Source organism: Lepisma saccharinum, chromosome 2 (genome assembly GCF_977018435.1).
Source record: "Lepisma saccharinum chromosome 2, izLepSacc3.1, whole genome shotgun sequence".
Classification (NCBI taxonomy): domain Eukaryota; kingdom Metazoa; phylum Arthropoda; class Insecta; order Zygentoma; family Lepismatidae; genus Lepisma; species Lepisma saccharinum.
In genome coordinates, this window is record NC_139230.1 from 120,865,128 (window position 1) to 120,890,070 (window position 24,943).

The 24,943-nt window shown below is 37.4% G+C and overlaps 1 long non-coding RNA gene across 1 annotated transcript; it reads right to left on the reverse strand.

Moving 5' to 3' along the window:
• Positions 1-1,887: 1,887 nt before the first annotated feature.
• LOC145984482 (uncharacterized) lies at positions 1,888-24,941 on the reverse strand. Its single transcript, XR_014441327.1, has 4 exons — positions 24,402-24,941; positions 5,458-5,631; positions 3,976-4,087; positions 1,888-2,301 (listed from the first exon to the last, which is right to left on the reverse strand). It is a non-coding gene; the product is annotated as an uncharacterized LOC145984482 (long non-coding RNA).
• Positions 24,942-24,943: the final 2 nt, after the last annotated feature.

Genomic DNA, 24,943 nt, shown 5'->3' on the forward strand with positions numbered 1-24,943 from the left:
CATTCATGGCTACTGTATAAAGAACATAGGAATGGTGTTCTCATGAAAGGCTTTCGGGACTTGCTATTGAAATAGATGATCAAAAAGAATTATTGATGTATAGAATGCTATTTACTTCTATTAAGTTGAAGGAGAGAAAGTGACATGGAAAGTGTACTTGTGCATTTGTTACTTGAGAGAAAAGAATGGATGACCATGGAAAATTCTCATCTGTATGTATTTAATCACAATTATACAAAGAATGATGGATATTTCTGCAGCAGCGAGTAATGTGATAAAATATATTTGACAACCATAAAACATAATATTTTGTGTTGATCTTAAATTTACATGTGCAATTTCAGACCATTCAAGAATTCCAAATGGTCTATTTTAAGCATTCAAATCAATGACTTGTTCGTAATTCAATTGATCGTGTACAAACAGCTTTTTTTGTGCCAAATTAGCTGAGTGTTTGAGGATGGAATCTTGTATTCTGGGACAGAAAAAAAGGGTACCTAAATTTAAAAGCCTGTTAAAAAATTAATTACCATATTTGCCAGCATATAAGATGATTCCCCCTTTCTGGAGACATTGTTGAGGGAAAAGCATTATCACTTAATATATAAAGTAATATGTAGGTCTACTTTCAAAAAATAAGTTAACTAATCTAACTAGGAAAGAATACATTTAATACATAAAATTTCCAGAAATCGAGGTAATCAAAAACTGAGCAAGATGCACTCTGTTTTATAGACCTATGTTTAAAGGGAAAACGTGCATCTTATAAGCCGGGAAATATGGTAATATTTAGAGATAACTTATAAAAATCTTCATTGCCTGTATCAGTAGAGCCTTCTTTAGGAAGGAAAGCAGGGGCAAGAATTCAGGCTCCTCAAATATTTTCAGTTTTGTCTACCGCTACTCATGTTCATATATTTTATAATTTTATAATTTTTTGGACTGCAAATAATATGAAAATTCCTAATTATCACTTTTAATACATAATTGCTACATATATAGTTTTCCACATGTCGAATTAAAATTTATTTACATAATACTTACACAAATATTTTCTGTTATGACTAGACCTAAGATTTTAAGGTTCCTTAAATATAATCCACAAATTATTACTGTTAGCAAGTTGCTAGTTGATATGAAAAATATATAATACATGGATAATTTGCTGCACAATATCAGGGTGGCTACTAACTGGGAATTATTGTTAGACGTGAGAAAGGAACAGAAAGCTCTCTCACCCCGAATAATTTGTTAGTGTCCTTTGGTGAACAATCTATCTGTCAGATGGAAGATTATTGCAAGATCAGATATCTTGAACTTTAGAGGTAAAATTTTGTTTCAAATTCTTATACAAATAACATTTTTTCAGACTAATACATCCTGTGAGTCTGAGTATCTAAAATGGATAATATAGGCTCTGCACCTTATATTTTAAATATATATAAACAGTTTAATTGAATTGAATTAGAATTTTTTGATACATTGGAATCATACATATATTGTTAATATATTTGTGTGCGTGGTGAGAGGTGGTAATACGTAAGGTTGAAATATAGAAAACATCTGCTTGTACTCTTCATTTTTAGGAAGTTTGCCTGGGGATTACACTTGGATTTTATCATGGTCCTAGAGTGGTCACCCTGAATACAAAACTATTTTTTATGTTATTCACAGTCAAACTCTGCCTTCTGTGAGAACTGTCTTATATATTGAAAATGATACTTCAACAGAAACATAAGTTAGTGGTGCAAATTTCAATGCTAAAACATTACTTCGAAAGCAACAAACTGATGTGAAAGTGAGCAAGACCACACAGATCTGAAGTTTGCACTTTGGACTGTGGAGGTAACAGTGGCAAAAAAACATTTTGCTCAGTTTAGAGCTTTGACAAATCATCATGGACTTGGAAGGAGAGAAATCGACAGAGAGTATATTTCAAACACGTTATTCATCGAGTTTTTCATTGCCAAAAAGACCAAATGCTTTTTTTATATATATAAAAAAAAAACTTTCAAAGATATACAATAAAAAAATTACCAAAATTCCGGTGCGGGCGTGGTGCTTCCATCTTTTGCCATGCATCGGGGTATTGGCAATGTATGTGTCTATTCTTGGTTTCGTCATCTGTTTCCATGGAAAGGCATTTGTTTTCATTTGGATTTGGGCATGCACAGGAAGAACAGAAAGTGAAAGGACCACATGAACTAGCGCCACGATGAACACAAGCTGAAGAAGGAACCATGCTGCTTGCAGCAAGACAGTATATGTCTGAGGAAGCCACCAGACGGGTGGTGAAATCAACTGCAAAGAAAAATTTGCATGTAAAAATGAATAGTGAACTATTCAGACTGAATTACCTATCTCCACGTAACTGCCAAACAGATATATTTAGATACAATGTTACCAAAAAATGTTTCATTTAGGTGCATAAACCTAAATTAGGTTCTAACAAGCAAAATAGGTTATTTTAGGTGTATAAAACATTATCAGGTGTCACGTTTATTAATGAAATGCTGATGTAACTTGTTATTTCTCATTTACCTGCAAAGGAAAAAATAGGTTAGAAATCTAAAATGTGATGTCTATTTGATTGATTGATTGATTGATTTAGTTTATTTTACTTCGCGTATTGTGCCTCTTGGCTAATTTGCGAAGATGGGGATGAGTGATGAAATGATGAAATTGATGAATGGACATTCACAAACAACCAAGCCCGACCAGGATTCGAACCCGGGACCCTTGGCATCGCAGCATGATGTGCTAACCACTCGACCACAGGGTCGGGCTGATGTCTATTTGTAACTTACTTATGGAATACCCAACATGTCACATGTTTCATTATTCTGTTGAATTTTTTAAGTTGCACAGATAGGGTAATCAGGACTTGACCTACAGTTTATGTGCCTGTGCCAGATATTGTACCCATGACCCCTTGATTACAAGGAATTTTTCAGAAATTACAAAATTCGAATAGCACAGCCATGTTTCATTTAAAATTGAAGGGCATTAAAAACAGAAGAGAATGACACCAATTTGAGCTTTTTACATATTTTTTTCTTTTGTATCTATACTAGTTTAAAGATCTCAAAATGTCAAATTTTGGTATTTTTGCTGGTTTGAAAGTCCATAAATCCAAAACTAACAATAAATCATCTGAAATTTTGTAACTTTTTACCTCTAAAAATGAACAATTAGCAACTTGAAAATAACTTAAGCAACTTAAAAACAAATTACTTTCCACTTCTTGTAAACTCTAGGACTGCCTCTGTTAATGACTTCTGGTCTTTTATTTTCTTTCTCTTCCTTTCTTTCCTTTTCTCTCTTCTTGAGGTACTCCAGAAACCACTCTGGTGCTTTATTTCCCTCCCTCTTTCATTTCCCCTTTGCTTTCTGTGGGGTTTCTCCACCCATCACAGAGCTTGCTGATGCCAACTGGCACTGATCTGAATTCTCCACTGTTATGAGCCACAGTGGCTCAGTCGGTAGCGTGTCTGACTACCATGCTAAAGGTCCCGGGTTCGATTCCTGGCCGGTTCAAATCCGGGAACTTTTCTAACGTTGGAAGTGGCCCCGGCGCCCACCCAGCATCGAATGACATGGGAACTTGGGGGAAACCCTGGGGGGTAAAGGCGGTCAGAGGCGTGAAGCTGATCACATCACCACCCCTCACGACCGGATCAAGAAAGTGTGGGGTGTTACCCCCACACCCCTTATACACCTTCATGGTGTGGTGGTAAGCACATTGGAGCACTTTACCTTTTTTTCATGTAGAAGAGAGGAAATCATCTGATGGGTATATTGCAGCCTTAGTCCCATAATGGTAACTTAAAATTTCGAAAAATTCCCATGATTTTCTGGCCCGACCTGATGCATTATTATTGTCTCTAATGCTTCAATACACCTGCATTAAATTATTAAACATCTTGCTGCAGGAGGTTGCAGTAAATGAATATCCTCTTTCTTCCATATGCTTACCTATCCTCTCCAAATTATTTTTTCTTTCTGCAAGGAGGATTGTTAAACATTGGCTCCGATTCTAATCTCAGCTGGATAAGGCACATGGAAGCCTGCAATGTCCAGTTTTTTCCTGCAATAAAAATTCGAAAATGATGTATTAGGGGATTTCCAGCATTATGTGTGTGACATTTTAATGCAAAATTTAATGTTCCACACATAAAACTGGGTTAAAATACTCATAATCAACTGTGAATTATGAAATACTTTGTGGTGTCTGCTAACAAATGAAAAAATTTTTAGTATGATACCATAGGCTGAATGCATGTAAAGCATTAACAAAAGTCCATTCCGTTCATGACACTTTAAAAAAGTAGTAAATTTTTACTTCATTTGTTTGTGAACATATAGGCTAGAGATACTACGTAGTAATTTTTGTTGGTAATACATGTATATTATATGCATTCACAAACATCTAAACTTTAATACAATTAAAAACAATAATAATCTGAAAATACAGTTGTGTTTCATGTACATCAGGCAATATTTCTTTCACATGTTGGGATGATTAAGATTAAAGCGATTATAGTGGCCAGCACGGGAACTTCAAAGTAGGCTTCACACAAAGTATTTTAAGTGCTGGGGGAAAAATGAATGTACCACAATTAATTATTTAATCCATTGCGAAACTTTGTTAAAAATAATATTGTGCATTATTGTGTATATACTGAACATACTAAAAATACCACTTCAGGAAATTTAAATACATAAATTATGTAGCTCATGCATTTAAAATTCATGAAACAAAAGGGAAGAAGAAACAAATCTTGAAAATGCAAAATAATGCAAAATGTAAACAATGTTTTCTGGTTGTAAATTATGGGAATCAGACTGAAATCAGGTTCAGCATTGTTTTCAAGGCTCTGGAAAAAAAAGGAGGATTTTTCATCAACTTCTGAACCCTAATAATAAGTTACTTTTTGAAATTAGTAATTTAACTCTGTTACTTTTTGAACCAAGTAGTTTTTCGAACACTGCTTTTAAGTTGAATACAGCACATGTAGCATTCTGTGCCTTGATGCTTTTATTCAATAATAAATTTGTGTACCAAGTCACATCACTTCCTTTCAGTGGAGATCCCTGCCAGGTTTTATCCCCTTCCAATTATAGGGTGGTTACAAACAAAATCTCCAACACAAGGAAAACAGTCATATGCTCTTTCCAAAATGCAATGGCATTATATCAAATGCTGATACAGCAAATGCTAAGACATGAATGATACATAATGTGTTTTCTATATTATATCAACATTTCTTAGTTACTGTTACCTGTCCAAAAATTGAACACCTTATAAATAGGTGCATTTCCTGTGTGCATTTCTGTCCAGCTATGTATAGTGTTCAACCCTACAAAAATATTTGATCTGCACATTGTTTTTTAATATACCCACAACATAAAATATAACACCCATTCTCTATAATTATATACATATGTAAACCTTACCATCTCCAAATCCACTTATAACTGAGTTATCTGCTGAATTCTGCCTCCTAAAATCTTCCTCATCTATCTCTTGAAGAATCCACAAATCCTCATGGATATTGCCATTTTGCTGTGCAGGATTCTCACTCCTCCTCCTGTGTACGAGTGTCAGATATTGTGTGGTATATACCATATCTAAAAATAAAAAGGAAGACGAGACTGCAATGATGAATTATGTTAATATAGGTGGAGTACTGTATGTACACGGAGGGATAGGTACTAGAAACAACTGATAATGGTATAACTTTCTTTTCCTCTTTGTTCAGTGAACAACTGATGATATATATAAAAGGCAAATTGCCATTGCTGTTATATTAATTCTCTATCAATTTTAAATCCTCTATTGTTTTAAGGAATGGGCATCTGCTGATGTCAAGCACATGCCCTACCTTACGGATGTTTTTATTTAGTGACAGTCACATTGTGGAAAACAAACTATGAAAATTGTGATGGACAATTTGCTTTTGAACCTATCTTCTCTTACTGTTGAACAAAAAAATATAACTAATGCAACCCTGTAGGGTTGTACAGTCCCTACGAAAAGTTTAAGACCACCTTGTCATGTGTTTTTCAGACAAACACAAAAAGTAGATATGCGAGTGCTTTTCATGAAATAACCACTTTAATACAAAATTGGAATTATTATGTAATGTTATTGAAAGGTACATCAAGATCAAGAAAGTGTAAGGGCATATTAATCCACTTATAACTAATAGATGCAACTAAAGGTGCAATTTGTAAAATCAATAGATCTGAACTTTGAAAATATACTTGGAAACAAACATTTCTCCTGAAATTAGATGAATGAAGTGTGAAATTTTAATAGTCAGTAGGTTCACTTTTAAGTTTCAAGCACATTTGAACAAGTTTTCTCATGCTGCGGACCAATTTCTGGCATTCTTGGGGCATAATCTCATTTCATACTTCGGATATCTGTTCACGAAGTTCCTGGACATTCCTTGGCTGGCGTCTGGCTACACGAAGACCAATGGCTTTCCATGGGTTTTCTATAGGATTCAGGTCAGGACTTCGTGCTGGCCAAAGCAACAATGGAATTTCTCTCGCTTGAATCCAAGCCATTGTTGCTGCTGATGTGTGGCAAGTGGCATTGTCCTGCTGGAAGACAAAGTACCCATTGTGGAGCTTCTGGGCAGATGGGAGCATGTTATCTTTCATTGTTTCGATGCATTCTCGTGAATCCACAGAGCCAGGAATGAATCTCAAAATCCCGGTCCGTGCAGCAGACATGCATCCACAGATCATGACTGATTGACCCCCACCCTGAAAAGCTGGCACGAGACATTAGGGGAGAAGTTTCTCAGTTGCTGTCCTCCGAACTCTCACTTTTCGGGAGCTGTACAGCACGAATCTCGATTCATCACTGAAATAGACCTTACTCCAATGTTCCATGGACCAGTTTCTTTTATTTTTGCTAAACTTCACACGATTTCTCTTATGTACATTGTTGAGCAATGACTTTTTGAGAGGAGCGTAAGATGCAAGTCCACATTTGCCCCGACGACATGAAATGGTCATCTTTGAGACCCTTTTATTAGTGGAATCTTAAAATTCCCTCATTATCACTGGAAGAGGGGCTTTACGGTTACTCTTTACCAATCTCATGACAATCCGGTCCTCGCGTACAGCCGTTACCCTGGGGCGGCCCCAGCGTGGTTTGTCAACCACTGTACCTTGCTGCTTGAATGAGTTTATTGTGTTCACCATTCAGGTTTTACTCACATTCAATGCGACTGCAATATCTCCATGACACCTATTGCATCTGTACATACCAATTATTTGCTATTTCACGGCCACGGGCACAGATTGTTTCCCCATTATTACATAGCTTGCGATTCAAACAGCCTGTTTATTATGAAGTGTAATGAAAACAGGTTTGGACTTGCACAATGCTGCTACTCGAGATACGAGGTGTGGCTAGAAAAACCGGATTGATGATGCTGTTGACAAACGGAAAGCGCTCAATGTCAAGCGGTGCATGAGCGTATAACGTGATATCCTGCCTATTGACTGTGATTTCCCAGGGTGTGCAGCGCTCAGTTCCGCTGTAGCTTGTCGACGAAGTGAACCGTACATCTGTGCTCCGTCAGAAAAGTGTTAAGTGTGAAAGTGGAACAGCGTCTCAATGTGAAGTTTCTTATGAAACTCGGAAAATCCACCACAGAAACTTATGGTTTGTTGAAGGAAGTATACGGATATGAGTGTTTATCACGCACGCAAGTGTTTGAGTGGTTTCAAAGGTTTAAAGAGCGACAAGAAGTGATTGCGGACGACTCGCATCTTGGACAGCCTTGCACGTCGAAAACGGAATCAAACATTGCAAATGTCAGTGAATTGATTCAAGAGGATCGTCGCTTGAGTATTCAAGCTATTGCAAAACAACATTATTACATTAAGGTGCTGATGAGCCTTCGTGAGCGAGTAAGAAGACGTCGAGCTGATTTGTGGAAAAGCAAGTCATGGATTCTTCATCAGGACAATGCTCCTGTCCATACGGCATTGTCAGTCAAGGCTTTTTTGGCCAAGCATGGGATCCCAGTGTTAGAACATCCACCCTATTCGCCAGGTATCACTCCGTGCAACTTTTTTTTATTCTGAAAGGTCATATCCCCACTGAAAAAAAACAACAGATTTATGACCCTAGAACCTGTGAAAACAAAAGCGACGGAAGTTATGAAAATGGTTTAAGAAAATGATTTCCAGCACTTCTTCCAGAAATGGAAGATTCGTATGGAGTGGTGTATCGATAGTTCAGGGGAGTACTTTCAAGGGGATAATGTTCGTATTGTACAAAATTACCAATAAAAGATTTTGTAGCAACAGTCCGGTTTTTTTCCAGCCACACCTCGTATGTCTTTCTGCGCCATCTATTGACACACATTTCAACTAATGACTGATAAAATTTGTTCACTCCAGCGCAGTCGCTGAGGAAGCTTATTGTACTGAATATTCAGATTTTCATCGTGATTAATCTGAAGGGGGGGGGGGGGGGTTCTGTGATGGACTTTTTTCCCAGCGTCCACCCCAAGTTTTTTTTTCTTTTTCCCCCTTTTTGGTATTTTCGAAAGTTAGCATGGGTCGTGAGAACTTTCAGGGATGCCACCTCTATTTTTGACAACCTCCTTCGCACAGCATGGTGATGTCACAGTTACGTGAATTTACCACCATGCGACTTTCAAGGCCGAGAGACAGAATGCAGCAGCTAGTCTAGAAAACTGCAAAAGATGTAACAATGGAGCTAGGTCTCCTCAACAAAATGCATGCCTGGACGTCAGTGTTGCCAGGCATGTCAAAATCTCACCGGCATAAGTACGTAAAGGTATCACATTGTCTTTTCCTCTTTCAACTTTCTAAATCTAGTGACTTTCTTCCATCTTAGATGGCTCCACGCCCTCCTTTCTAAAGGGGGTTTCTTTCAATTCGAGTCGCACCATATTTTCAGACATTCTTACGTCAAGCCTTTTCTCTGTCTATGTGTGCAGCCATATATTTTTCTCTCTAATATTTACTAGGGATGGCCAAACGGATCCGGATCCGGATCCAAAAGTTACGAATCTGGATCCGGATCCGAAAATTCCGGATTTGGATCCGGGTCTGAAAGTTTCAGATCTGGATCCGGGTCTGAAAGTTTCGGATCTGGATCCGGATCCAAAAGTTCCGGATCTGGATCCGAGAGTTCCGGATCCATGGATCCGGATCCGGCTCTGAAAGTTTCGGATCTGGATCCGGATCCGAAAATCCGGTTCCGGATCCGAGAGTTTCGCATCTCAATCCCATTATAATATTACCACACCTTAAAAGGTATTATGATCTTCGATTACAAAGAAATTTTTCGTTAGTTCTACAAGAATTTTGTTTATGTGTTGTTCCTAAAATACTTTGCTACGCATCGGCTAACACACTCGTGCACACATGTCAGAGGTGATTTTGTAAATGCCATTGAAACGAATATGTATTCATTCGAATGTATTGGAAATGAAAACACACATAACTGTGAGTCATTCCATTCCAGGATGAAAACTTTACTTTAACACATATAACAAGATAGAAATATTATACAAAAATTATACAATTGTTCTACAGTTACAGTCCTACAAATTAAAATAAAACATTATAATATATGCAGTGTTAAATAATTACAAAGTATAAGACTAACAAGGGAGGTTATCTAAGTTTCCCCCTCCAATTTCCATGAAACTTGGCAGTATAGTGGGGTCCAAAGGAAGAATTACGTGTTTTTTTGTTTCAGCTAAAAAATGTTTTTAGGGGCCAAAACCCCCTCAAATGTCAAGATGAGGACAAATTGAAGTGAGGATCTGACCCCTGTGTCCCCCTCCGATTTCCATGATACTTGGCAGGTGTATAGTGGGACCCAATGGAAGAAATACATGTTTTTTGTTTCAGCTAAAAAAAGGGTTTAGGGGGCAAAACCCCCTCAAATGTCAAGATGAGGACAAATTGAAGTGGGGATCTGACCCCTGTGTCCCACTCCGATTTCCATGAAACTTGGCAGGTGTATAGTGGGGCCCAATGGAAGAAATACATGTTTTTTGTTTCGGCTAAAAAACTGTTTTAGGGGGCAACCCCCTCAAATGTCAATATGAGGACAAATTTATAATTGGGCATTTGACCTATGTGTCCCCCTCCGATTTCCATGAAACTTGGCAGGCGTATAGTGGGGCCCAAAGGAAGAAATACGTGTTTTTTTTGTTTCAGCTAAAAAACGGTTTTACAGGGCGAAACCCACTCAATTTTCTAGATGAGGACAAATTGAAGTGGGGATCTGACCCCTGTGTCCCACTCCGATTTCCATGAAACTTGGCAGGTGTGTGTATAAACGGGCCCAAATGAAGAAATACGTGTTTTTTTGTTTCGGCAAAAAATTTGTTTTAGGGGGCAACCTCCTCTCAAATGTCAAGATGAGGACAAATTGAAGTGAGGATCTGACCCCTGTGTTCCCCTCCGATTTCCATGAAACGTGGCAGATGTATAGAGGGGCCCAAAGGAAGAATTACGTGTTTTTTTTTTGTTTCAGCTAAAAACTGTTTTAGGGGGCAAAATCCCCTCAAATGTCAAGATGAGGACAAATTGAAGTAAGGATCTGACCCCTGTGTCCCCTTGCGATTTTCATGAAACTTGGCAGGTGTATAGAGGGGCCCAAAGGAAGAAATATGTGTTTTTTTTTGTCTCGGCTAAAAAAACTGTTTTAGGGAGCAAAACCCGCCTCAAATGTCACGATGAGGACAAATTGACGTGAGTATCATCTGACCCCTGTGTCCCCCTCCGATTCTCATGAAATTTGACAGGTATATAGAGAGGCCGTATGCCCCCTGTTTCTTCCTATGCCATATTTACGTGGTTTCGGGGTCAGATCCCCACTTCAATTTCTCCTCATCTTGACATTTGAGGGGGGGGAATGAAAACACATATAAATGTGAGACATTCCATTCCAGGATGAAACCTTTAACACATAACAAGATAGAAATGTTATACAAAAAATATACAATTGTTCTACAGTTACAGTTCTACAAATTAAAATAAAAAAGTTCTGGATCTGGATTTCGGATCCGATAGGATCTGGATCTGGCCATCCCTACTATACACCTGCCACGTTTCATGGAAATCGGAGGGGAACACGGGGGTCAGATCCCCACTTCAATTTGTCCTCATCTTGACATTTGAGAGGTGGTTGCCCCCTAGAACAAATTTTTTGCCGAAACAAAAAAACACGTATTTCTTCATTTGGGCCCTGCAAGTTTCATGGAAATCGGATTGGGAGACTTAGACCTCCCTTGTAAGTGTATTAATTAAATACAAATCACGCACGCACGCACACACACTATATATATATATGTGTGTGTTTGTGTATATTATATATTAGCAGGTAACAATATGTTATAAGTACATTCTTACTTTCGGAAGAAGCGCATGTGGGATGGCAAAACAAATCCGGATCCGAAAATTCCGGATCCAGATCCGAACGTTTTGGATCAGTATTCGAAAATTCTGGATCCAGATCTGAAAGTTCTGGATCCGGATCCGAAAGTTCTGGATGCGGATCCGAAAGTACCAGATCCGGATCTGAAAATTTCGGATCCGCGGATCCGGATCCGAAAAATTTTAGGATCCGGGTCCTTAGGATCCGGATCTGGCCATCCCTAATATTTACAAGCCTGTCACCATTTCAAAAACATCCCTTGTGTGTGAACTTCAGAAATAAGCTCAAATGAAAGCTATTTACCTTCATAAATTTCGAACCTAGGCATGTTTCTGCCCACTTACTAAAAGGGTGAAATATACATAACGTTGTAAACTTGCGAGGTCACACACCCTCCATGTTCATTGTCAATAGTGCATCAGTAGTGCATAATGAAGAAGAAAGTGGAAGCTCCTGATTGGTCAGTGGAACACAATAGTGCAGAACAGTGTTTCCAGGAGTGTGGAGAGTCCTGGGACGGACAGTCTAAGTTTTAACGGTGAAGAAGTAAGGAGGCGAAGTGGTCGCTCACGGAAAGTTGTTTTTCTTCCTTGTTCGTACGTATATGTGAGCATCTGTTGATGCTCGGGCATGTGAACGGGCAAGTGTTAAAACAGCACCAAGTACGAACTATGTGTACAGTGCTTGATTTGTTGATGCTCGGGCGCATGAATGGGCAAGTGTTGATACACCGTCAAGTACGAATTGTTCGGTGATGGCGAGTCCAACGTTAAGATGCCTGCAGAACAACTTGTACAGTGATCAAGCTTGCTGTAATGGACTGAACCGGAGATGACCAAGGTACCCACCAGTGATTCTAGCTGCTAAACGTCGAGTGACTGAAGGACTGCTATCATTTCATCTATTACACCCCCCCCCCCCCATATCTCTACAGACGGGACATCAGGACCATCTCAGAAGACTGGGCCCCAACAATGAACTAACTCAGTGTGCGCTTCTTTATATAGTTTTCTTCCCTAATGTGCACCGTCAGCAGCCAAGGTAATGTGCAAAACTGTAGTGTAGTATGCGCACCTATATAATTGGCCAAATATTTTAATTTGCCAGTCTAATTTTCATTATGATCCTGTGTGTAAATGTATAAATATGTTTATAATTCATTATTCTTGTATCAGGTTGTTTCATGCATCAGTTAGCTAAACTAACATAAATTAAAATTATGAAGATAATCAGTGTGTTTGCATCTTGATTTACCTACTCATATTAAGTTTCACATACATATGTGTGTGTTACAAGGAGCCAGTTGAGTTTCCATGTATAGCTAGCCGTGGATTTAATTATTTTGATTTGCTTTTGTTGCCCAACTGGTTTCCAGAGGCACTATTGTCTCCATGATGTGGTGACTCCAGTTTCTACAAGTAGGCACTCATTACAATATATATATATATATTGAGAAATTTGCACATATAATAACAAACACACAGCTCAATAGGTAACCCTTGTGCCAATTACAGCATCAGTGTTGGCAGTTACCAAATAATTTACACAATATTTATTGTGCGTTTCCATGCAAATTCAATGAGCTTATGGTTTTTTGATAAAACTTGGATATAAATGAAGCAATGAAACTATGATATTATTTTTAAAAAATAACCTGCGGACTATTGAATATATATATATATATATATATCTTTGGTAGTTTTCTTTTGTCCAGCAACCATGTGGAATAAACGTTTTTATCAACATATTTAATTTTGGTTGTCGATTTTGAACAAAACTGTGCTTGTACATAAATCTGGAGTATTGTTGGTAATAAACACCTAGTAAATCATGTTCATATTCTAGGGTTAAAATTACTTTCCATTGTTTTAAACTTTGTTTTTTTGGCCTTTTTCGAATACCATTTTTTTAAAAAGAAACAGATACATATATTCTTCTTCCGTAATGAAAAAAATATTACATACTTCTGACTATTCTTTCTACTCTCTTCTGACTTACAACAGCATCAAATAAATGATTGCTGGTCTCATCGTTAAAAGAGAGCTGATGCGTCACATTTGCCGCAAGTTTTTAGTCTGCTATAATCTAACTTAGCTGAATTGAGAATGTCTGTCAAATCTTACAAGCCAAGTAAGCTGGATTAAGCTGCAGCAATTAACAATTAACATACGCAGACATACAGGTGACAACAGCACATCTAGCGGTGATTTAGGAAGAAACAGCAGGAACGTGCCAAGCAACAACACATCAAATTCCAATGAGGATGGTGGCAGTGGCTACCGAAATTAATAGAAAATTACTTAAAATAGCTTCTCGGGAAAATATGAGTACCTGAATTAATAGAATGTAAATGAAGTAAGCACACAAGAGTTTCCTCAATTATTTAAAAAAAGTGATTTAGTCACCAGATTTACAAAAGGTGGTGTTCAAAAATCTGCAAAAATGTTAAATGGAATTGCAAAATACGAGGAGACCTAACCAAGTACTGTGAAATTATTTGGATAGAACTCAAAATTCAAAAAAAAAGAAGAAAAAAAAAAGAAAATGCTCATTGGATTGTATTATCGCCCACAGAAGAACTCTTCCATTTCCATCCTCGAAGCCTGCAGGGATTCTGTATTAGCAGCAATGACAAGTGGTGATATTATGCTAGTTGGTGATTTCAACCTGTCCATCAATTGGGAAAGCCCAATTACGGGAACCATAAACTGTCAAAATGACCAGTGGTTTATTGATACGTTCATTCACGGAATTGGGTTAAACCAGTTCAACATGCATAAAACACATGGTGACAGCAACCTGACTATGTACTGGCAACCCTGCCTGATATGCAAGTAACTCCAAGAAAAAATCTTCTAACCTCTGATCATGACTCACTCGACGTCACAACGCACCTGCCTACCATGAAGAAAGACAAGGAATCTGCAAAGCGGAACCAACCCCCCCACCACCTATGGCGAAAATCTCCATGGAATGTCATCCAGCATGTGCTCAATGCCTACCCTTGGTTTTTGTTGATGGAAGAGGAAGTGAACAAAGCGGTTGAGAACTCTGTTGAAATTCTGCATGCCATGATAAAAGACTTCGCGCCCACTGCAAGACTGAGATCTACCAAATCCCCTCCCCGTCTGGTTCAACAGAAAAGTTTTCTGTGCGTTAAAAAAAATAAAAAAAACAGGCTTGGTACCTGTGGAAGCAGCACCATAAGATTCACACTCATGGTACCTATTGTGACATCAGACGTCACTCAAAATACCTACTCAAAAAAAAAATATATATATATAGTGAACATATAAATAACATAACCGAATGTACTACAAATGCAAAGAGATTTCTCACATTACTAAATTCAAGAAAACAAAGCCCACGTATACCTAAAGAAATTGTTCATAATACTGATATTGCTAGTGGAGAAGAAAGAGCCGAACTTTTCAATGCTTTTTTTCATGAGAACTTCTCCCCTCACTCAGTTTCAGACCCTCTCCCCCACTTAAATGCTGTCTGCCCTCACACACTATCTTCAATCAAAACTTCCCCTGAGGAAGTAAAATACCTTCTCGCTCATTGCCCCTCTACAGATCCCTAGGTCCAGATGAAATCCCCACAATATTCCTGCATAAAACTGCTGACTCATTGGCTCCTCCCCTGTCTGCCTTACTCAAATGTTTCTCTGTGGGTGTGTTTCCGAAAATCTTCAAACGAGCCAACATTGTGCCCATTCACAAAACTGGAGATAAAAAAAATGTGTAAAATCCTATAGACCAATCTCACTTCTATCGCCACTATCAATTATTTGTGAAAAAATCATCAACAACAGGTTACTTCAGTTTACGTCACTGTATATCAATACAGCACAACATGGTTTTAATCCAGGCAGCTCTTGCCTAACAAATCTCTCCGTCTTACTTTCACATGCTGCCAGAGCTATTGATAATAACTCCCAACTTGACACTATATATTTGGATATTTCGAAAGCCTTTGACAAAATTAATCATAAATTTCTTCTACATAAAGTATCATCCAGATTCAACATCCATGGAAAACTTCTCTATTTAATGCAGGATACCTCCATGAGCATCGTGTTTTTCTCTCAGGTACCTCTTCTAACTTTCTTCCCATTTTGTCTGGAGTTCCTCAGGGGAGTGTCTTAGGCCCACTCCTATTCTTTCTGTACATGGATGACCTCCCTGAAACACTGTTCTCCCTCCCTATCAATATACTTTTGTTTGCGTATGATTGCAAACCCTTCAAGGAGATCTCATCGCATCATGACGTGATGATTCATCAAAATGCTCTCACAGAACTTGTTAAGTGGTGTTGTGTCGTCAGTGGAATCTAGAATTAAACCCTCAGAAATGATCTTACCTTACTTTTTCCCTAAAAGAGAACAAAGTGGTGTCTGCTTATGATATTGAAAACAATCTAATACAAAAAGTTTCCACTCAAAAGGACCTAGGTATAATTATGGATGAAAAACTCACTTTTAATTATCATATTATAGCTACCACTAAAAAAAGCAAATCACCTTCTTGGTCTTCTATACAGATTTAGTGAAATTCAAAACCCATCATCTCTTGCCTTATTCTTTAAATCTTTCATCTCGCCCATCCTTGAACACTGCTCCCCAATTTGGACAATGGCCTCTAAAACCAATCTTACCAGAATAGATGCTGTTCTCAGTTTCACTCTTGCCACTGTTCACCATAGAATACCTTCTTTCCGACATGTATCCAATTCACTCTTCATCCTTTCGTCGTGATCTAGATGACATGAAATTTTTATACAAAATAATAAATGGCAAGATCAGAACTGATCTCCTAATCAGTGAATTTACACTTAGAATACCCCAAAAGCAAACGCACAACCTGCAACTCTTCAACAACCAAACCACTACAATGCTGCTTGATTTACAGGCTGCCAGAAATCTACAACAATGTTCTCCTTCCAGAAAGTAATTTTTGTACAGTACTGATCAAGAACATATAAATCTATCCCATCTTGTTATTGTTTTTAGCTTTTGTTATCTTTGTTTCTACCTTATGTTGTTTCAGTGTAAAATGGCCAAATAAGACTGTATCTGAAACTCTGAGTAAATAATAAAAAAAATTTAAAAAACACTGTATTGCATTTGATGCGCAAACATTTTTGTGGCCAGGGGGGATAGAAACCAGTTTCTTTCGGAGGTCTTGAAAGTAGACAGGAGACTGTGTGAAGTGATAGGGTGCTTGCAACTCAATTTGCGCATGAAGATAAAAGGTGATTTGAAACAAGATTCCACGATTGAAAAATTCCATGTCATCAAACAATCCTCCACTCTCTGCATACTAAATTTCAGGGGACTGGAAGTGTTCAAGTAAATTCCACACACCCTGAAAGAACTGAAACGTAACATCTGCCAAGAAATATCCAACATTAATGAAAGGAGGTCTACAGCAAGTTTTGGTTAACTTCATCAAGAGGTGTCAAAAATGTGTGGACAATGACGGCGGCAAATTTCAGCACTTTCTTTCATAAATTGATAAGCAAAATAATCCTCTTTTAATTAGTTATGGAAACTTGCACGCTTGAATCACAGACAGTCTACAGTGCTGACATGCAGCCGTGAACTCCTTTCTTGCCAATAGGACAAACACCGAAGTCGTGCCCCACACTTCAATGGATCACTCTGTATTATGGCATAAATTTATAAAAATTGCTATGACCTTTAAAGCATTTCCTTTCTTTTGAAAACTTAAAAGATGATCAAGGGTTCAGGGCAAGAAGGCCAGATTTTCAAAATTTGCTCTGACTATGTGGCAGCAATTAACTCACCATTTTTTTAACACTACAAACTATATTTCAGTTCTGTCTTCTTTGATGATTTGTATGCTTACAAAGGTATTACATACTCGAATTTCAAAATAATATATGCATTGTTACTGTTGAAATTCTGGAAATTGTTTCCATAAACTGGCAACACTAACCACTCCTATGTATTGTCATTATTTTTTTTCCACAAGTATAATCATTCTGTTTTAAACGAAACATTGCATGGTTGTAGGAGTGTACCACTGCTACATACTGCATTTTTTTATTCACTTTGGTCTATTGTGGCGGTCACAGGAGCCAGTTTTTAATAACACTAATTATGGAGAGGCAGAATGTATAAATTTCACCTCTCCTAAAAGATCCGCCTTTTCAAAGTAAATAAGAAAATAGAAAAAACAATTTCATCACTATATGACAATTAGTTCTTGTGCTACATTTTTTTATTCCTTTTGTACATCCTGGCAAGTTTGAAAAGTACTTGCTTGAAAAGTTGCTGCCTTCTAAAGGTTAAGAAGGAAACATTAATCGCCCCATTCTCTTAGTAGTAATACATCCAAACATTTTTTTTTTTTTGTGTTTAGTCACCTGGGTTGTTTTCAGAGTTGCATTTTTTACAGCTATTTATAAGTTGCACAAGAGTGAAATCTGAAGGAAAGCTGGGGCAATGATGCAGATGATGTATTGCCACATGCGGAGATTAAGGGAAGTTTGGAAACCCTAAGGCAATCAAATCTAACTATGGTGAACTACTTAGGGGAACGTGAGGAAAGTTGACATTGCTTGATAACTCCGAGAGTATTGCATGGAAATGTAAGTAGCTATTTGTTCAGATACATAGCTAGAAGTTTGTGCTACAAGAATAGAATACACGTGATCATGGCATCGATGTTATGCAAAGCACATATAACAATTTGCATAGCACTGCAATGGGTGGATAAGTTGACAAACTAAAGTACGAACGCGATAAGAAGCGGTGTGCAATCAGAACGCAGAACGTGACCAAATTCTGTCTCCTCATTGGCTGTCATGTGACTGGGGGGTTTCTACATTGCCACGTTTGCACAAACACACGGACAGGCTAGTCATCTGTTGGCAAGCTCAGGAAAAAAGCGTTACGTGAAATTGAGCACGTACGTATTAGTATGCTAATATATGTTATTTCAATCGTAAAGTGATAATTTAACGAATCTAGAAGTTTGAATCTGAAGTTTCTTGTAGGTTGACGTTAACTTCCTGTGTGAATTTTACATTCTGGCAAGCATGAAACATTTTATCTTCCTGCTCTACACAGCAACCGAAAACCTTCACTGAAAGAACCTTTGTTGTGTTTTTATTATGGTACATTGCAAGCATCAGCTACCGGCATCTTTTTACTTGTGTTGTATTGTATCACAATTACCAACAAAAGAAAATGCATCTTGTGTTATGAACAACACTGTGGCAAATCCTTCTCCTTTGATTTCTTGCCGCCTCTCTTTGCCTTCTTTGTCACGCCGCGATTGTTGAAGCTTCAGAACGTACAAATGAAATGTATTTCTTGAAAATTAGGTCAAATTACGTATAAACAAATTACGTACAACTTCGTTTCGTTAACACGTTTTTAAATTATATTTTGAGGAACCTACAAAAATTCACCTCTAAAACAGAATTTTACAGAACTGAGTTACTGTATTAAGGAGAAGAATTTATCAAGAACAAATCAATTGTGTGTGAATTGATTGATTGAGTTGGTGTTTTAAAGTCCACTTTATGCACACCACGGCTAATCTGGAATGAACCTACAGTTGGAAGTGGGATCCGATCCACTATGTGCCTCGACAGGGTATCAAACCCAGGACTACTTGATTACAAGGCGACAACACTTACCCTACCACTGTGCCATCGGAGAGGCACATGTGGGTGTGTGAAGTGAGATAATTTGGGAAGCTATATGAGAATACAGGCTCTGGCAATACAGAGTTCAATAAATTACAACGAAACGCTTGGCAATTGCTCGATTTCCTTAACATTAATGATACATTTGGTACATGTGTTATTAATGCTTTGAGCAACCTGTATGTAAAAACATAAAAAATGAATGAAAGAACAGAAGTAGTAGTTAAATAATCAGTTGTTTTTGCTGAGAATGAGAACAATGGAAGTGTCCCGTTGTTGACTGTTTAACCAGATGTTTAATCCTACACGTGTTTCTGTGGGCTCGCGAAAATCCTGAAGTAGGTCAATCCGGCAACAGCGCATCGCTACCAGAGTGGGTGGTTCCACGCCGGTTGCTAGCGCGTCCCGACTGTATGCATAGCAAGATGAACAGTAACTCTGAGATGAATGAAGAATGTAACGTTATCAAAGAAGGCAATACACAAAAAATGGTATCACTTGAACATGTGGTAGGCCCAAAACAATCAAAAGTAAAAACAAGTCAAAATTAACAGTAGAAAGTCAGATCACATGATCACTGTCTACACACACATTGACGTAGAACTAAAGGCATGTCACAAATGAATCACTTTTGTACCCAAGATAAATCATGTCACCATGCATTGCAGCAAGAACACTACAGTATTCCCAGTCTTCATGTGTAAGAAAAATGAAGGGTTCATCGTTGTTCGTCATATTGCCCGCCAAACCATTTTGTCACTTATCACTATTTTTACTCATCATTCAGGAGATAAAAACTTTAAAATATCCTATACTGTGCTCCAAATGGTTCTAATTGCAAATTGTATTTATTAGTGTATAGTTAAAAAAGTAAAGGTATAAAAAAAAAAAAGGTAAAGTGTTCCCCTGTGCATAGCACCACGCCATGAAGGCGTATAGGGGGTGTGAAAGGAAGAAAATGCTGAGCTACCACTGCTCGTAAGTGTAATACTTATGCTTCTAGAAATGTTTTCATGGCTCAAAAATTGATACCAATTATGAACAATTTATATGTCCTTACCTCTTCTAACATAGTGTCTACCTTAATAAAAATAAAAAAATCTTTACTTTTCCCCCCATTTTCTTAACATTAATTTCATTGTCCCCTACTTAGGTACAATTGGAAATTAAGAATATATATATTTTTATTCAATGAAAACACCCACCAGAAGGCTTGTTAAGATGAAAACTAAAGCCGTACATTAACAAGAGATTTAGACTTGTTTAAATTATTAATACATGTAAAAATTCATGCCTTGGACTTCAACCTGGATGGGAATGTCCACATTACTATTTTTAAAAAACTTCACACACACAAGAATATAATCTTTAACCACAACTCAACACAGTTTCAGATTTTCGAATATTCAATTTTATGAAATCCCAGTACAGATATTTGATAAAATGTAAATTCACTAAGTTGGGAAAAATAGAAAACAAATATTGGCTTGAGTTGGTGTTTTAAGTCCACTTTATGCACAGTAATGTTAATCAGGACTGGACCTACGGTTTAAAGTGAGATCCAAACCACTGTACCATGTGCCTCCACCAGGTATCAAACCTGGGACCCCTTGATTTCAAGGAGACGATGCTACCACTGTGCCATCGGGGAGGCCAGAAAACAAATATTGACGACAAGCATCATTTCTTGACTTTTTCATGACCTATCTGTTGATTAATTGACTGTTAGACACCATGTTCAAAGAGTTGAGTATATTGCAATCTCAAGAGTGTTTTCAAATGATTGCCATGATGTCTGCCAATTTTGAAATGCTGCCACATGCAGCCAGCACAGACTATTGGCAAGAAATATGGAATTCGTCATCTTGCTTCAAGTTCCCCTTTAACAGACAAAAACAGTAACACTGTAAGCATAAAGGATCATAATTAAAATGGTACAAGCACCTGACCTGCCGTGCCTAACATACTCATGTAGGAATAGAGGAGTGTGCCATTCAGAATTTGATTCGTGTAGAAAACAAATGTGTAGCCTAAGGTTGAGCATTTCCTTTAATATAGCTAAACTTACTTTTATTAAAAGCATGAACTACAATGTTAAAGAAGTACATAAAATTTAAGTTTATTATTAGGGTATTTAATATTTCATAAATGTGTATTATTTTAACTGAATGTATACACTGTCATGTTTGCATAACTTTTATATTAGTTTGTACAAAACTGGGGGCCATTTACCCACTGTACCCCCTCGAGAACTACGTCAATTGTTTTTTAATCGACAGATTTCATTGTTTTGCGTAATGGAAAAGTTGTTCCAGTATTAGGGAAGCACAAATGACAGAGATTTTTGATCCCAAAGAATGGCCCACGTAAGTTAAAACCTGCAATTTCAGAGTATTTTCACAGCTTTTTGTTAGTAAAAACTTTTTGTATGCACACTAAAATAGTGAAAGAATACATCAAAAATAACTTTCAGTACCAAACCTAACTACGTAAAATTATAGTTGCTGTTGTGGAAAGTTGTTTTGGGTGCTATATTCATTTGCACGAAGCCTCCGGCTGTTCTGCTACTCGATAAAGTAACACACTAAGGTAACAGACATACTTTACTTCACAATAATACATTTCCTAGAGCTAAAATCAACTGAAAAAGTTCATAAAAACAAAATCTTCATAAACCATGCAAAATATTTCAATTTCTCCAGGGGGTATAGAGGGTATAGAGGGTCAAGGGTACCCAAAACTGTAATTTCTTCTGGTACTACTTTTGTATAGTGGAAACACCTATAAATCATGTCTTTCACACTTGTTTACATTGCTAACGTACTATTCTGCATTGCGGAACATTTCTTTAGGTGTAATAATGAATTTCTAATGGAAATAATGTCTATTTCTTACATTTACGAGTACTTACTGTTCTTCATTTTCTGCATTCTATAACACACAATATGGCGATAGCGTACTGGTTCATCGTGCGTTGTGCCAGTGTCTTGTCGATTTGGAGTGTGTTTACAGTGTTGCAACATTGTTCACCGAAAAATCAAAACTTTCGTGTCCAGATTTGAAATTATGCTAATACCTCGCGAACCATTTCGCATTAGTCCCACAAACCATTGATGTTAGCCCCAAAAAACATTGATGTTAGCCCCACAAACCATTGACGTTAGCCCCACAAACTATTGACATTAGCCACACACACACCATTTCCCGTAAGGACAGGTTAGGTTATGTTAGGTAAGCATAGTTTAAAAAATCCTCCACACGTCATCTTATAGAGATAACACAGCGTGGTTTGAAACACTTACTCGGGGGTTACACGATCTAACACACGGAACATTGTGCTGAGGTGCAGAAAGCAAATGGTGGCAGCAGCAATAGTGTGTCAGAGAGATATTTTCGCAGATAAACAATTGATTTCCCATTAAAATGGATCAAAACTACATTCCCGAACTTCAACAAGGCTAAAGAAACTGATTTCGATATGTACTTTCTTATGTAAAAAGTAAGAAATCTGTTTCCACTATATGGAAGTGTTAACTTTCTTCCTTTACACCAACAGTGTATTTTCAAAGGATACTTGCAAGAAATTGTATATGAACAAACTACAAGATATTTAGACAATTGGTAAAATTTTCGTATTGACGAAACTTATTTCTTCAATTTTACAGGAGAAAGTACTTACCAAAATGAGTTTCTGTATACTCTACCAAGATCTCAGAATATATATATTTTGCCGGTAAATCATGTATTTTTCAACATTAATGTCTCTCCGATGCACGAAAGCTGTTGCGGTAAAAGTTCCGATTGTTTTATGATTTCTCCTAGCAGATAGACTAATTAAAAATCGTATAATTTTGGAAATCATTGTCACTTAAAATTTGAACCTTCCTTAAAGTAATGAATACTATTTGGACTCGAAAAAAAAAGTTATTTATGAAAAAAAACAAATTGAAATTTACCTTACGCACTTCTCATGGACAAGGTATTTTCAGTCTACAAACGACAGTAAATATCGTAGGAGTGTGGGAATGAATGTAGAAGTAAATCGGAACCTTAGTAGAATGCATTTAGGGACTTTATTTTAATGCTAAGGGAACCAAACCTAACCACAAAAGCATATATTGAACAAAATCTTAAGTAATCGCTAAAACTCCGCAGCATGTGTTAACAGACATACATCGAAATCGAACCATGTAAAAATTGCATTCGTAGCATGATGAAATCTCAATAAAACAAAAGGGACTTGGGCCCCTAACATTGCCATGAATGATTCCTGGGGCTATTTATGAATGGTTTGTGGGGCTATCCCTGAATGGTTCGTGGGGCTATCCATGGATGGTTCATGGGGCTATCCGTGCATGGCTCGTGGGGTTTTCAAACCTGGAAAAAAATACAAAATCAGTAACACGAAAGTAGGCATTTTTCGATGAAGAAGGTTGCAACACTGCATAACCACTGATCATGGACAACGCTAGTCAAGATTTCTCCGCAATATTGCATGTAACGCAAGCGAAAGCGAACAAACAAGAATTACTCGATATGTCGAAAGTTGAGATTATTTGCGTGAAAAAAACGAAATGGCACCTTGAAGAATCTTTAGGAATGCAGAATACGTAAGTACCACCAATGTGAAAAAGAAGAAAATAAAGGAAATTCAGACGTTTGGCGGGTAAAAATTTAATATCCTTCCGACACCTCTAATTTTTTCGTTTCGTCAATTTTTGACATTCGTACTTACGTATCTGCTTCGCGGAACATTCCTGAAGGTGTATCAACGTTGTTTTGATGAAATTTGAACTATGTTTCCTAACCTAACCACGCACCAATGGTTCGTGGGGCTAGCCCCAATGGTTCACAATTATTTCCAATTTCTAGATCCTGATACTAACACGACACCAAATTTTAACTATGTTTCCTAACCTAACAGAATCCACGCGCCAATGGTTCCCAATGGTTCGTGGGGCTAGCTATTCTCTGTCGGAGAATTAATTTTCAACGAACAACATGAATTTCAGCTATGAAACATTCCCACATCACACAAAACACCTTCCCGATGTTCGACAATGCTACAGGAACTTATTACGGTAAGTAGTTTCTTCTGTAAAAATAAATAAATGTGTCCGAAGGATAGTAAACAAGTAAGCAAAATATTACGTTAGCAATGTAAAGAAGTCCGAAATATATGATTCGTAGGTGTTTCCCTCATACGATAATAGTATCCTCAATTGGAATGTAAACAATACGAAAAACACATAAATCAACAATTTACCTCCGCTGATGGATGTCCAAATCGAAAATGAGATTTAAAATCGCTGTTAATAAAGCGGTGCGTATGTTTTCAGCATAGCTTTCTTCGATTTTCTTCTTTACATGTGTGTGTTCTGCAACTGCACTTGAAGTAAATCTTCCTCCTCTTTCGCACTATACTTTTTTGTTGATGCAAATTAATCCAAAAAGGGCGTTCCCATTCAAACTTAAACAACAGGCGAAATTGCAGTCTGTTAAATGATGTGACAAACGGCGATGTTAGTGAAACACGATGAAATTACGAATGTAAGGATAGATGTTTTTGTCCTCTTGAAATTATCAACATCTTAACGCTATTTTATGCACCAATCATTCCAATTCTATCCACTTTTCATTCGATAGTAGATAGTACTGATTTCGCTCCCGGACTTCATTTGTTTCCTGGACCAAAGGTAGTCAGGATGAAAATTACTTTTTCTACACATGTGAAAGAGAGGTCTACTCTCCGTGTGGCATTTAAAAGCAATTCTAAATCCCAATTCGCTTTAAATCTTCTTATCGCGC